Here is a 14,696-nt window from a genome sequence, read left to right on the forward strand (position 1 = left end):
CTCAAATTTCTCCCGCTCGGTGCGCTCCGTGGCCGCTTTCTTCTCGGCCTCGGACAGCGCCTGCTTGAGGGTCGCCACCTCAGTTGTGGCCCCTACAATAAGCAGTGTACTCCTGTCATTTTTTGCAATTGCGTCTTCTTATAGGCATTTTTTCTATAAGGTATCTCTTACCTTCTTTCTCCTCGAGCTGCCGTTTGGCAAGGCCGAGCTCTTGCTCGGTCCGCTCGAGGCCCTGCTTCAGGGCACCCACCTCCGCAGTCAGTGCGGCGGTGGCCAGCAGCGAAGCCTGCATACGTATATTGACTCCTTTTTAGTTAGACTCCTGCGATATTTAATAGATCCTCTATTCGGCTTTTCTTTCCGAACGCCAAACAGAGCATCAGGGGCTACTGTCTATGCGGTAATATTTTTACATATTTTTTACTTACCTCGAAGCCTGTTAGAAGGCTAGCACAAGCTTCAGTCAGTCCGCTTTTGGCGGACCGAACCTTCTGGACCACCGTACTCATGATGGTACGGTGCTCCTCGTCGATGGAGGCGCCCTTAAGCACCTCTAGTAGATTGTCCGGCGCCTCCGGTTGGACGGAGGACGTCGGCTCGATAGGCTTGCTCCTCTTGGCAGGAGTTCGCCTGCCGTGGTCCGGAACCGTTGATGATTCCGGCGCGGTGTCCGGCTTAAAGCCGGACTTGGAGCCCTGGGGGGTCTTGTCCCCTTTACTCCTGGAGTCCGGGAGGTCGCCTCGCGGTTCCTCCTGGACCACCTCCTCTTGCCCCGGAGCTTGTCGCAACGCCACTTCGGCGTCATCCGCAGCACAGGGGGAGGCAGCGGGCGGAACTGAATTCACTTCCAATGAATCCAGGGAGCCACTCGACAACTCGTCGAACCCGTCCTTGGGCGGGCTGCATGATTATATTCGACATTAGGGAAAGCTGCGCAACAAAAGGAATATCATGAGTTACTCTGGTATCCGAACACTTACGATTTCGCCGGACGCTTGGCCCTGTCCGGCCACTCCTCTTCGTCCTCGTCGGCGTCGGGGGCGTTGTCCGGCGGAGGGGTTTTCCTCTTCCTGGACCCTTTGGCCACCCCTACTAGGGAGACCTCCCTCTTCTTTCCTCCCCCGCTGGAGGGGGAGAGGTCTCTTCTTCCTCCTCCTCATCTTCACGGGAGGAGTGCGTCTCGGACTTGTCGGACGACGATTCCGACACCACCATATGCCGGGAACTCTTTCGAGTCCCCGTGTCCTTCTTCTTCTTGGCCTTCTTCTCCGGCACCACATAAGGTGCCGGAACCAGCAGCTTCACTAGGAGAGCAGGGGCTGGGTCTTCGGGCAAGGGAGCCGGACAGTTAATCAGTCCGGACTTCGCCTGCCAATCCTGTCAAAGGTGAGGGAGTTTAGATCCCGCATAGAGTCAAACTATGAAGAAAACTTAACATCCTGTAAAAGATGAAAATATTTTACCTCGCCAGCAGGACGCTGCGAGCTGAATCCGCGGTCTTCGGAGGCGGATGTGGGAGCCTCGGCGCCTTTGGTTAGCCCCCTCCAGACATCTTCGTACGTCGTGTCGAAGAGCCTGCTCAGAGTTCGGTGCTGCGCCGGGTTGAACTCCCACCAATTGAAGTCCCGTTCTTGACACGGAAGGATCCGGCGGACGAGCATGACCTGGACTACGTTGACAAGCTTGAGCTGCTTGTTCACCAGGGACTGGATGCATTTTTGCAGTCCGGTCACCTCTTCTTCGTCGCCCCACGACAAGCCCGTCTCCTTCCAGGACGTGAGCCGCGTAGGGGGTCCGGATCGGAATTCAGGGGCTGCGATCCACTTCGGATCGCGTGGCTCGGTGATGTAAAACCACCCTGACTGCCACCCCTTAAAGGTCTCCACAAAGGAGCCATCGAGCCACAGGACGTTGGCTATTTTGCCCGCCATGGCACCTCCGCACTCCGCCTGGTTGCCGCGCACCACCTTTGGCTTGACGTTGAAGGTCTTGAGCCAGAGGCCGAAATGGGGGCGGATGCAGAGGAAAGCCTCGCACACGACGATAAACGCCGAGATATTGAGGATGAAGTTCGGGGCCAGATCGTGGAAATCTAGGCCATAGTAGAACATGAGCCCGCGGACAAATGGGTGGAGAGGAAAACCCAGTCCGCGGAGGAAGTGGGGAAGAAATACTACCCTCTCATGGGGCCTTGGGGTGGGGAGAAGCTGCCCCTCCTCAGGAAGCCGGTGCGCGATGTCTTTGGACAGGTATCCGGCCTTCCTTAGCCTTTTGACATGGCCCTCCGTGACGGAGGAGACCATCCACTTGCCTCCCGCTCCGGACATTGTTGGAGAAGGTTGAGGTAGGAAGTGCGGGCTTGGGCGCTGGAGCTCGGGTGCGCAGAAGATGGATAGGCAAAGGAGGAAGAAGGCGTAGGTAAAAAGGTGGATCCTTATCCCCTTATATGGGCGGATGCGACTATGCGTCCCCACCAGCCTAGTAAAACTCGCTTGCCTCCCAAGCGCCGTGATAAATGGCGCGGTTGGGTTACCCACGTCCGTATTGATGAGAATCCCGTAAATGGGGGACACGATCTCTGCTTTGACAAGACGTGCCAAGGAAACCGCCTCGCAAAACACGCTGAGGTGGAAAAGTGAAAACGATTCGAATAAAGGCTTGGCCGTAGTGTGATGTCACGCTGCGGAATACGTCAGCAGATTAGATTTGTGTTAATATTATTCTCTCTGTGGCAATACGTGGAAACTTATTTTGCAGAGCCGGACACTACTCTTGGTGTTTACAAACTTTTATGAAGAATTTGGAGGAGGAACCCGCCTTGCAATGCCGAAGACAATCTACGCGCCCGACTCATCGTTATTGAAGCCTGGTTCAGGGGCTACTGAGGGAGTCCTGGATTAGGGGGTGTTCGGGTAGCCGGACTATACCTTCAGCCGGACTCCAGGACTATGAAGATACAAGATTGAAGACTTCGTCCCGTGTCCGGATGGGACTTTCCTTGGCGTGGAAGGCAAGCTTGGCGATGCGGATATTCAAGATCTCCTACCATTGTAACTGACTTTGTGTAACCCTAACCCTCTCCGGTGTCTATATAAACCGGAGGGTTTTAGTCCGTAGGACAACATCATCATACAACAATCGTACCATAGGCTAGCTTCTAGGGTTTAGCCTCCTTGATCTCGTGGTAGATCTACTCTTGTAATACCCATATCATCAATATTAATCAAGCAGGACGTAGGGTTTTACCTCCATCAAGAGGGCCCGAACCTGGGTAAAACATCGTGTTCCTTGCCTCCTGTTACCATCCGGCCTAGACGCACAGTTCGGGACCCCCTACCCGAGATCCGCCGGTTTTGACACCGACAACCGCATTTTCTTCTTGATTCAATCTCACGGTGCTGCCGGCGCTCGGTCCCAAGCCGACACGGCGCGGCTCCATACATGGCGGCGTCACCGGCCACTTCCTCCATGGCGTCGCTCCCTCGGCGGCAACGTCCACATCAGTAGGAGCTGCTGGTGCTTTAGCTCTCGCTCACGCTGCTGCTCTGCTCTTGCTCTCGGTCCCTTGCCTGGTCTACTCTTGCTATTGCTCTTGCTCGCGCTGCTACTCTCGCTCTTGATCTTGCTTGTGATGCTGCTCCGATTTAGCTACACTTCAGTCGACTGAATCAACTTTTTGGTAAAGCGATTTTCAGGGGGTGGGGGGGGGGGCTCGCCGGGGTGAAGGAAGAACCAGCCGCAGCGGGGAGGGGGGATCGCCGGAGAGGTACCCCACTATCTATCTTATGGTTCAAGATGGGGGCGACGGTCGCCGGCGGTGGCAGGGCGTTGGCGGGGCGGTGGCGTGGGGATCGCCGGAGAAAAAGCTCGGCACGGGGGGCCAAGAGCGATGGCCGGGGCGGCGGCGGACCGGCGGTGAGGAGTGTTTTCGAGGCGGGCAGGGCGGCGCACCGCCGGCCGCGGGCGGCGGGGGGCTGCTGTTTGGCCGGTGGTGGCTGGCGGCTCAGGGGGGTGGAGGTTGAAGATGAACCGCAGGCCCTTGATTTCGTATCCAACGGCTACAAAATCGGCTGACCAGAGATGAAAAAGTCATTCGACCGACGTGTAGCCTCACCTTGCTAGTGCGTTCAGTTTCGACAGCAAAATTTAGTTTTGACAGCAAAATTCAGTTTCGACAGTTAAGTTCAGTTTCGACAGTTAAGTTCAGAGGTGAGCGGCTGATGTATTTTACATCTAGAACTTTGTGGTTATGTATTTTACGTCATGTATTGGAGATGCTATTAGAATTCCACTCAGGTTAACGTTGTTTGTTGTCTCTATTGTCCCGCTTCAGCCTCGGCGTCGTACAACTCACCGGAGCTGCTCCAACGACTTAACCCTCCATCACAGCGGAGCAGTACATCGGGCTCCATCTCCAGACGCCTAAGATCTTCTTCCCCTCCTCCGACAGCAAAGTCAGCCGGAGCATCCTCACCGGCCAGCCCAATGACGCTGAGATTGACATGGCTTCGCCAAAGAGGTTGTACACTTGTTGCATCTCTTTTTTACTCTACATGTTATATATTGTCCACTGAGCACACGGATTTGTTCCTTTAGTGTCTCCTTGAAAGAAAAAACGTATGAATTTTGAATTTCACTTGTCCTCCTTTTCAAATTCCTATTCATGAAGCACAAGACTAAGAGATAGTAGCATAATAGCATTATAACCGTACATTTTCTTGTGGTTTGACTTAATCTCACCATGCTTCTTTGCATCCTGTGATCTTCCAATTGTTGTGAATCAAACACCCAGATTGGCAGAAATCCTGTGTTTTTAAATTCTCTGTATTGCACGTGCATTCCTATCATATTCCTGTCTATTTCCTATCCCTGCATTGTTGGAATCCTCCAATTCAAACGAGCCCTTATAGAATTACTTCTCTTATAGATAGTTGTCAAAGAAAACCCTGCGTGGTTTGTCCCGCTCCTGCTGCGCTGTCATCCACCCTAGCTCAGCTGCTCCAACGATAGAAGGGTCCAGCACAGCAGGGATCCGGCCTCCAGACTGTCTTTCACCGCCTTAGATCTTCTTCCCCGCCGCTGGCAGCCATGAAAATTGCATTACCATCATCAACCGAGCAGATGACCTCGAGGACTGCACAGGTCCGCAAGAGAGGCCGCACTCTTTCGTGTCTGCTTACGTTATGCATGGCTTAATATTACATGCTACTTTATCGTCCTGTTCACCGATTAGACTCTGAGTCAGCTCCAAACTAATGGTCAAACTTGAGTTTTTAAATGGTTGTGGGGTACATATTGGGGCCGCTATCAATAGTATCTATCTACTATCTGGTTAATCTCTGGTGTCTACTATGAGTTTCATGTTGAGTGGGAAACAAACAGTAAAGAAGCCATTATCTGTATTTTTTAACTGAAGCCATTATCTGCCTGCTATTATTGGTTTTGGGTCTATCCACTGGTTGCTACCATCACTCTGGATTTCTGCATGCACTCCGTACATAATCTCACTATGTTTTATTCCTATGCATGACAGTTATTGTAAACAATGGAACTGAACATGTAGAGCAAGAGAGACGAGCCTTGCGTGGCAATAAAATTTCATGCAGACGTCGCTCCATGGTAGGCGCAAAGGCAGCCCCCCTCCACGCATTCCGGTTTGTAATCGAGAGGATGATATCTGTTCTGAGGGGGATTCAGAAGGAGAAGACAACTCCTATTTACCCCCTGAGGTCTTCGCTCTAACTTGGCATGCTGATGTTGGTTATATCATGCATATGGTGTCTTGCATTGCTTACTTTATACATCAAATATGTCATCTGCTTAGTTTAGACATCTTTTGTGCGAATGCCATTTGTTTAGTTTATTCATCGTTTATGTGAATTACGCAACGCCATCTTGTTTAGCCAGGCATCATATATGTGAATTTTGCAATGCCATCCTGCTTAGCCAGTCATCTTATATGTAAATTATATCAGGCCATCCTTTTTTTTGTTACATATTACATTTGTCAACAATGTTAGTCATTTCAACTACTCTTCGTGTGCATCAGCCATTTGACACGGTGATGGCAAATTCTGGAGTGAAAACTAGGTCTTCAGAGCAGACTATGCTATCTGACGAAGCGCATATCTCGCTGGTTACGGATAGCTCCTCAGAGGAGGATTCAGAGACAGATGGCCAGTCCTATTCCCCCCCCCCCCGAGGTGTATGCTCTAACTTGGCAGGATTATGTTGCTCATATCGTGCGTATGGTGTCTCGCATTGCTATGTCATTTGATTAGTTTAGACATGCTTTGTGTGAATGCCACCTGTTCAATGTCTAATTACCATATATGTGAATTATGCATTGCCATCTTGTTGCAAGACACTATATATGTGAATTATACAATGCTATCTTGTTGCAAAGGCATTATATATGTGAATTATGCAATGCCATGCTGTTTAGCCAATCATCATGTATGTGAATTATTTCATGCTATCATTTTTTTGTATTACGTGTTCCATTTGTCGACAATGTTTGAATATTCAACTACTCTTCCTGTGCATCAGCCATTTGAAGTGATGATGGAAGTATCTGGAGTGAAAACAAGGTATTCAGAGCAGACAATGCTACCTACTGAAGTAGGCATCTTGCTGGTTACAGAGAGCTCCTCAGAGGAGGATTCAGAGACTAATGACCAGTCCTGTTTCCCCCCTGAGGTATATGCTCAAACTTGGCAAGGTTATATTACCCATGTCATGCATGTTGTCTTGCATTACTTAGTTTTTACATCATATATGGATTGCCATCTGCTTACTTGCTTACTATATAAATCATATATTTCAATTATATCATGCCATCATGTTTACATAGTACATACACATCATCTATCTGAATTATGGCATGGCAACCCATTTAATAAAGACATCATATAGTTATATCATCTCATCCTGTTTAGTGTTACAGTCATCATATTTTGAATTATGTCATTCTATCCGTGAATGTATGTGAATTATGGCATGCCAACCTATTTAATAAACACATTATATAGTTATGTCATGTCATCCTGTTTACATAGTCACATATTTTGAACTATGTCTTTCCATCTTTTTTAGTTAGCCATCATAATGTGAAATTGTGTCATGCTATCCTGTTTAGTTAGCTATCATATATGTGAAATTGTGTCATGCTATCCTCTTTGGTTAGACAACATAAATATGAATTATTTCATGCCCTCTTTTACTCCCCACTATCCATTGCACCTATCTATCATACAATGTCTATACTTTCAATTACTTTTATTGTTTATCAGCCATTTGAATTGGAGAGCGTGATGGCAGTATCTAAGGGAGTAACAAGACAGTCTTCAGAAAAGATAGTGCTACCAGTTGATGCAGATAGAACCATGGTTGTACTTGCCCAAGGACCAGATCCACCACACATAACCTAGACTCTCGCAGATTGTACCCCTACCTAGTTGGACAGAGAACCAGCTACACCCCTTCTAACCCCAACCCCCGCAGATAGTAACCCAGTTCCAGTTGACACAGCACCGTCTCCACCACAGAGCACCCAAACATGAGCAGTTAGTAAGGGAACTGGAGTGCCCAAAGCACGAGGACCACCACTCCGAATCCCAACTCAACGCTTAAAGTAGAAGAAGATTTGTTCTCAAGTCAGGTTCTGTAGCTATGGTTCATACTCCTTTGCTCTTGCATTACTGTATTTACTCATACCAACTATTTTCAAACTTGAAGGATGGAATTGAAACTCCAATGGCGCAACAGGTATGTTTTAAACCTATTTCTTTAACTGGTTTGCTGTTGTAACCTGCTCTATGTTGATTTCAGTTTCAATTGAATAAACAGTTATGTTCTCATGTCATGCACATTACAAGTGTTGTTATTGCTCTATAGTTACCCACACTTATATTCTTTCTATTCTTCTTTCTCTTGAACAAATATTATTTGAGCTATATCTCTATCTTGATTTGGCAACAAAAACTAGAATGATATAGACCATAAAGTGACCATGGTACATAGATATATGTTTGTTTCATGTTGTTATCATGTCCACTTTACTACTGAACTCATTTACCAAAATGAGTTTCATATACAACATGGTAAACATGTGATGTGTTTGCTTGTTTCTCTTTTAGAATGCGGACAAAATATTGGAGAACAGTACCGTGTTATCCAATGGTAAAGGAAGTAATACAGATAAGGTTCAAGGTAGTGAGACATCCCTGTTGGTCTCCAAGAAAGCTGATAAAAACTATCTTGACGACGGTGAGGGAACCCAAAAGTCCTGTCTTGATGTAGTGTTCGAGTTACTAGCCACTACTGCTGGCACAAGCTCTTCGAACTCGCTGCCTGAATCAATTCGTCTTCTTGAGTCTCAACTCCAAGTTGAAAGACATAGATCAGATGTGCTGCGACAGGAAGCTGAAGGACTAAGGAAGTCCCTGCAGAATTCAGATGCATATTTTCTGGTGCAACAGCAAGCGCTGGAGGATTTAAGCACCAAACAAGAGAAAGTTAATAAGCTTGCTAAGCATCTTGCCAGCATTATGGGTACCCATGATATTGTTTCTTGAGATCTTCTAAAGTGGTTTCAGTTCTGGATTTGTTTTGCTACGGCTTTTATTTGCGCTGGTCGCCAACTTTGACAACCAGTGTATATGATATGCTGCTTTGTTCCCTATATTTGCACTGGTGGCAAACTTTGATGCCCAGTGGATGTAATGTGTGCAATAGCCGTGATAGCCTAGTGTTAGTTGCTTGCTTATTTATTTCCTTGTTGTCTTGTTTATTTGTTTGCTTGTAGTCATTGCAGTTCTTTTTCCGTGGTTAGCTAGTGGCTGCAATAACCTATTTTTTAAAACTAGGCCACAATAACCATGGACTAATATGTACTGTAGTGACACTGGGCCTCCTACTGTCCGTAGAAATAGTGGGCCTTCTACGGGCTGTAGAAACAATGGGCCTTCTACGGGCCGTAGAAACAATGGACCTTTTGCGGGCTGTATCATCAATGGGCCTTATACGGGCCGTATGATCGATTGGCCAAACATGGGCCAAACAGACCGCATTATGGCCGTAAACGAGCTAGAGTTGGAATCGTCCGTTCATGGGCCGACCATAACGGGCCATCGTTAATGGGCCGTATTTGATGACACTATGAAAATGGCCCAAACTATTAACGGACCACAAATGGGCCGACTGTAACCACGGCTGAATTTGGCCCACAAGCAGAAAATGACAGTAACGGGCCGTAAGTAAATGAATGCTGGAAATGAGCCCAAGAATAAATGGGCTCTGAGAAGGCCGAAAGATAACATGGGCTGGAAACGGCCCAACGGAATAACGGGCCGTTAATGGGTATAAAGTGATACACTGTTCATTACGGGCCAATTTCACCACGGGCCGTTAATGGGTGAAAAGTGATACATTGTTCATTACGGGCCAGTTTCACCACGGGTCGTTAATAGGCCAAGAGTTACATAGGGCCTCATATGGGCCGAAAGACGTCATGGGCCATACATGGGCCAGAAGTGAAAATGGGCTGGAATCATATTGGGTGGCCCATATGACGCTACTGGGCCTAATTCGGAGAGGGCGTAACGGGCCATGGGTTAGCGGGCTGTAAATGGGCTATATGCGAACAGGCCGTTAAGAGGCTTTACATGGGCCGGCCCGCCACCTTTTGACCAAGTCAAATGGGCCGCCTTTTCACAGGAATGGGCCTATGTTGGGCCATGCCACGTGTCGACGTATCATAGGTGCCTTCTGTCCATTGAGTGGATGATATCCGTCCCAACGATGAGCCAACACGTGTTTCCTCCAGCCAATGATGATTTTACACATGGAAAATCGCCATTGGTCGGGGCTGTTAACGGGTTATCGGATCCAAAACCCGACCCGATAGCTTAACAGCGTTCCGTTACGGTGGATGCCACGTGTCGGTCACCATTGAAGAAAGCACTTCTGTGACGCGCGATTTATCATCATGGAAGTGGACACTTCCGTGATGATAATTTTGGTAATGTCATGGAACACTTCTACGACAGCACAGCTATGACTATCTTGATTCTGTCATAAATTTGTCATGGATGTACATGCATGAAAAAAAGCGACCTACTATGACAAACACGTATCATCACGGAAGTGTATTTTTTTGTAGTGCAAGTTGGATGCACACCCACTTAGTTTCTTTTGTTGAGCTTTCATACATTTATAGCTCTAATGCATCTGTTGCATGGCAGTCCCTACTCCTTGCATTAACATCAATCGATGGGCATCTCCATAGCCCATTGATTAGCCTCGTTGATGTGAGACTTTCTCCTTTTTGTCTTCTCCACATAACCCCCATCATCATATTATATTCCACCCATAGTGTTATATACATGGCTCGCGCTCATGTATTGCGTGACAGTTTATAGGTTTGAGATTACTAAAGTATGAATCAATTGCTTCGCTTGTCATCGGGGTTGTGCATGATGAGAGCATTCTTGTGTGACGAAAATGGAGCCTGACTAAACTATATGATTTTGTAGGGATGAACTTTCTTTGGCCATGTTATTTTGAGAAGACATAATTGCTTAGTTAGTATGCTTGAAGTATTATTATTTTTATGTCAATATGAACTTTTATCTTGAATCTTTCGGATCTGAATATTCATACCACAATTAAGAAGAATTACATTAAAATTATGCCAAGTAGCACTCCGCATCAAAAATTCTGTTTTTATCATATACCTACTCGAGGACGAGCAGGAATTAAGCTTGGGGATGCTTGATACATCTCCAACGTATCTATAATTTTTTATTGCTCCATGCTATATTATCTACTATTTTGGACATTATTGGGATTTATTATCCACTTTTATATTATTTTTGGGACTAACCTATCAACCGGAGGCCCAGCCCAGAATTGCTGTTTTTGCCTATTTTAGGGTTTCGAAGAAAAGGAATATCAAACGGAGTCCAAACGGAATGAAACCTTCGGGAACATGAATTTCTCACCGAACATGATCCAGGAGACTTGGACCCTATGTCAAGAAACAAAGGAGGAGGCCACGAGGTAGGGGGCGCGCCTACCCCCCCAAGCGCGCCCTCCACCCTCGTGCCCCCCTGTTGCTCCACCAACATACTCCTTCCTCCTATATATACCTACGTACCCCCAAACAATCAGATGCGGAGCCAAAACCCTAATTCCACCGCCGCAACTTTCTGTATCCACGAGATCCCATCTTGGGGCCTGTTCCTGAGCTCCGCTGGAGGGGGTATCCATCACGGAGGGCTTCTACATCAACACCATAGCCCCTCCGATGAAGTGTGATTAGTTTACCTCAGACCTACGGGTGCATAGTTATTAGCTAGATGGCTTCTTCTCTCTTTTTGGATCTCAATACAATGTTCTCCCCCTCTCTTGTGGAGATCTATTCGATGTAATCTTGTTTTTGCGGTGTGTTTGTTGAGACCGATGAATTGTGCGTTTATGATCAAGTCTATCTATGAACAATATTTGATTCTTCTCTGAATTCTTTTATGTATGATTGGTTATCTTTACAAGTCTCTTTGAATTATCAGTTTGGTTTGGCCTACTAGATTGATCTTTCTTGCAATGGGAGAAGTGCTTAGCTTTGGGTTCAATCTTGCGGTGTCCTTTCCCAGTGACAGTAGGAGCAACAAGGCACGTATTGTATTGTTGCCATTGAGGATAACAAGATGGGGTTTTCATCATATTGCATGAGTTTATCCCTCTACATCATGTCATCTTGCTTAAGGCGTTACTTTGTTTTCATGAACTTAATACTCTAGATGCATGTTAGATAGCGGTTGATGAGTGGAGTAATAGTAGTAGATGCAGGCAGGAGTCGGTCTACTTGTCTCGGACATGATGCCTATATACATGATCATACCTAGATATTCTCATAACTATGCTCAATTTTGTCAATTGCTCAACAGTAATTCGTTCACCCACCGTAAAATACCTATGCTCTTGAGAGAAGCCACTAGTGAAACCTATGGCCCCCGGGTCTATCTTCATCATATTAATCTTCCAATACTTAGTTATTTCCTTTGCTTTTTTACTTTGCTTTTATTTTACTTTGCATCTTTATCACAAAAATACCAAAAATATTATCTTATCATATCTATCAGATCTCACTCTTGTAAGTGACCGTGAAGGGATTGACAACCCCTTATCGCGTTGGTTGCGAGGAGCTATTTGCTTTGTGCAGGTACGAGGGACTTGCGCGTAGCCTCCTACTGGATTGATACCTAGGTTCTCAAAAACTGAGGGAAATACTTATGCTACTTTGCTGCATCATCCTTTCCTCTTCGGGGAAATCCAACGCAGTGCTCAAGAGGTAGCAAAGGCATTTGACTGATGATAACTCATTCTTACGTCAAACTTGGAAAATAATTTGAGAGTAACTCCGGGAAAATAGAGGAGTCAGGTAAGATCCTCGGAAAAGACATGTGGGTTAGGGCCCACTCAAAAGATGCACCGTTGAACGATTTAAAAGGAAGATTGCACCGGTTGATTTAAATGGCTAGAATGAGATAACACCCCGAATTAGCTTGAGCGGATTGATAATGGAACACAAGTCTTCTGAGATATCTTCGGCACTTCGGATGAACATGAATAGCAAGAGGTGGATGATTAAGAAGTGCACCGGCATGATAAAACATTAGAAACAAGGAAAGGGTATGATCGATAAATCTTGAATTGAATCCACCGGAGAAGAAAAGAGAATGAAGAATGATAAACTTGAATCTTCGTTAGAATCTTCATGAGGATCACCAGATACAAACATTGAAAGAAAAGGATGAAGAGACTTCACATGAATAAAATGGATAGTTGATTTGAATATCTCTGAGTCCTTGAAGGAAAAGGGTGGGAGGGCGGGATAACAAAGGAAACTTGGGGACGGATGAAACAAACACCGATGAGAAAAACTTAGAGTTGATCTTGCGGGTGTTAAAAATGATCAGATCCACTTGAAGAGGAACACGCCGGTTGAATAGGATTGACATGACAATCTCGATTATCATGAAGGATTAGTATTCACATAGAAATATGAGAACACCGCTTAGGAAAGGTATGGAATCCACATTTGAGTTCGAAGCAACTCGAATACCACAACTCAAAACAAATAAAAGGATTGGCTTAGAAAATAAGCCGGAAACAAACATATGATAGATCCCATATCGTATCATGTGTCTGTTGGAAGGATATCCTAAGAGCTACTTGAATTTCCCACTTATAAACTCCCGAAACTTTCTGGCTATGCAATCAGGTGTTGGGGATACAGGGGAAGCATAATATCTCACCCAAACTAACAATTCCTACATCCAGCTTTATCCATCATTCAACACATAACCAAGAAACCTTCGGAAATCATCTACCTCAACCTTCGAAAAGCATCCGTTATACGAGTTATGGCAATACTCCCAAACTCTCGCCCTAGTATTGGGTGGCGTCGAGGCCATCTCACCAACAACTGCATAAAAGAGATTTTCGATGTCGGCGAACTCAGGTATTCCAGAAATGCAACAATAAAATTGTGACGACAACACCTCGGAGCTCAACTCCCCGGGACACTGCCACAACCGCTAAATGTCAGGAGGCACCAAGAACAATGTTCTCATCACAAAACCATCAGAACAATTCCAAGATACTCGCGTGATCCTAAAATAATTCGTGAAATTTGAGGAGAGAAGAGTCAAAACTCTACATCAGGAGGCCTCACCAGAGCGACGAAGGGACTGAGGAGTAAAAAGAATCCTACTCTCCGATATATATAATCCTAAGACTAAAAACATTTTGTTCTAGACTCAACAACGCCAGTGATTCGATCAAGCAGGGGGCTCCTAAGTCGGTGATGGCTCTGATACCAACTTGTAACACCCACAATGCGGCTATATCTCCCACGTGTCGGGGCATGACTTAGAGGCATAGCCGCATGGTAGGTTTGTCGCAAGAGGGGTAATCTTCACACAATCCCCTGTACCGAATAAGAAAGGGATAAAGAGTTGGCTTACAATCGCCACTTCACACAAATACAAGTTAAACATACATCATCCAGAGTACAATCAAGGTCCGAATACAGAACCAAAATAAAGAAGAAAACCCCAAATGCTAGATCCCCGATCGTCCCAACTGGGCTCCACTACTGATCATCTGCAAAAGACACAAAACAACAAACAAGATCTTCATCGAGCTCCCACTTGAGCTCGGTTGCGTCACCTCCACTGGTATCAGCGACACCTGCAATTGTTTGGAATTATCTGTGAGTCACGAGGACTCGGCAATCTCACACCCACGAGATCAAGACTATTTAAGCTTATGGGTAGGAGAAGGTAGTGAGGTGGAGTTGCAGCAAGCACTAAGCATATATGGTGGCTAACATACGCAAATAAGAGCGAGAAGAGAAGCAATACAACGGTCGTGAACTAGAAGTGATCAAGAAGTGATCCTGAATCTACTTACATTCAAGCATAACACAAGAACCGTGTTCACTTCCCGGACTCCGCCGAAAAGAGACCATCACGGCTACACACGCGGTTGATGCATTTTAATTAAGTTAAGTGTCAAGTTCTCTACAACCGGACATTAACAAATTCACATCTGCCCATAACTGCGGGCACGGCTTTCGAAAGTTCAAACCCTGCAGGGGTGTCCCAACTTAGCCCATCACAAGCTCTCAC

Source organism: Triticum aestivum, chromosome 1A (assembly GCF_018294505.1).
Source record: "Triticum aestivum cultivar Chinese Spring chromosome 1A, IWGSC CS RefSeq v2.1, whole genome shotgun sequence".
NCBI classification, from domain to species: domain Eukaryota; kingdom Viridiplantae; phylum Streptophyta; class Magnoliopsida; order Poales; family Poaceae; genus Triticum; species Triticum aestivum.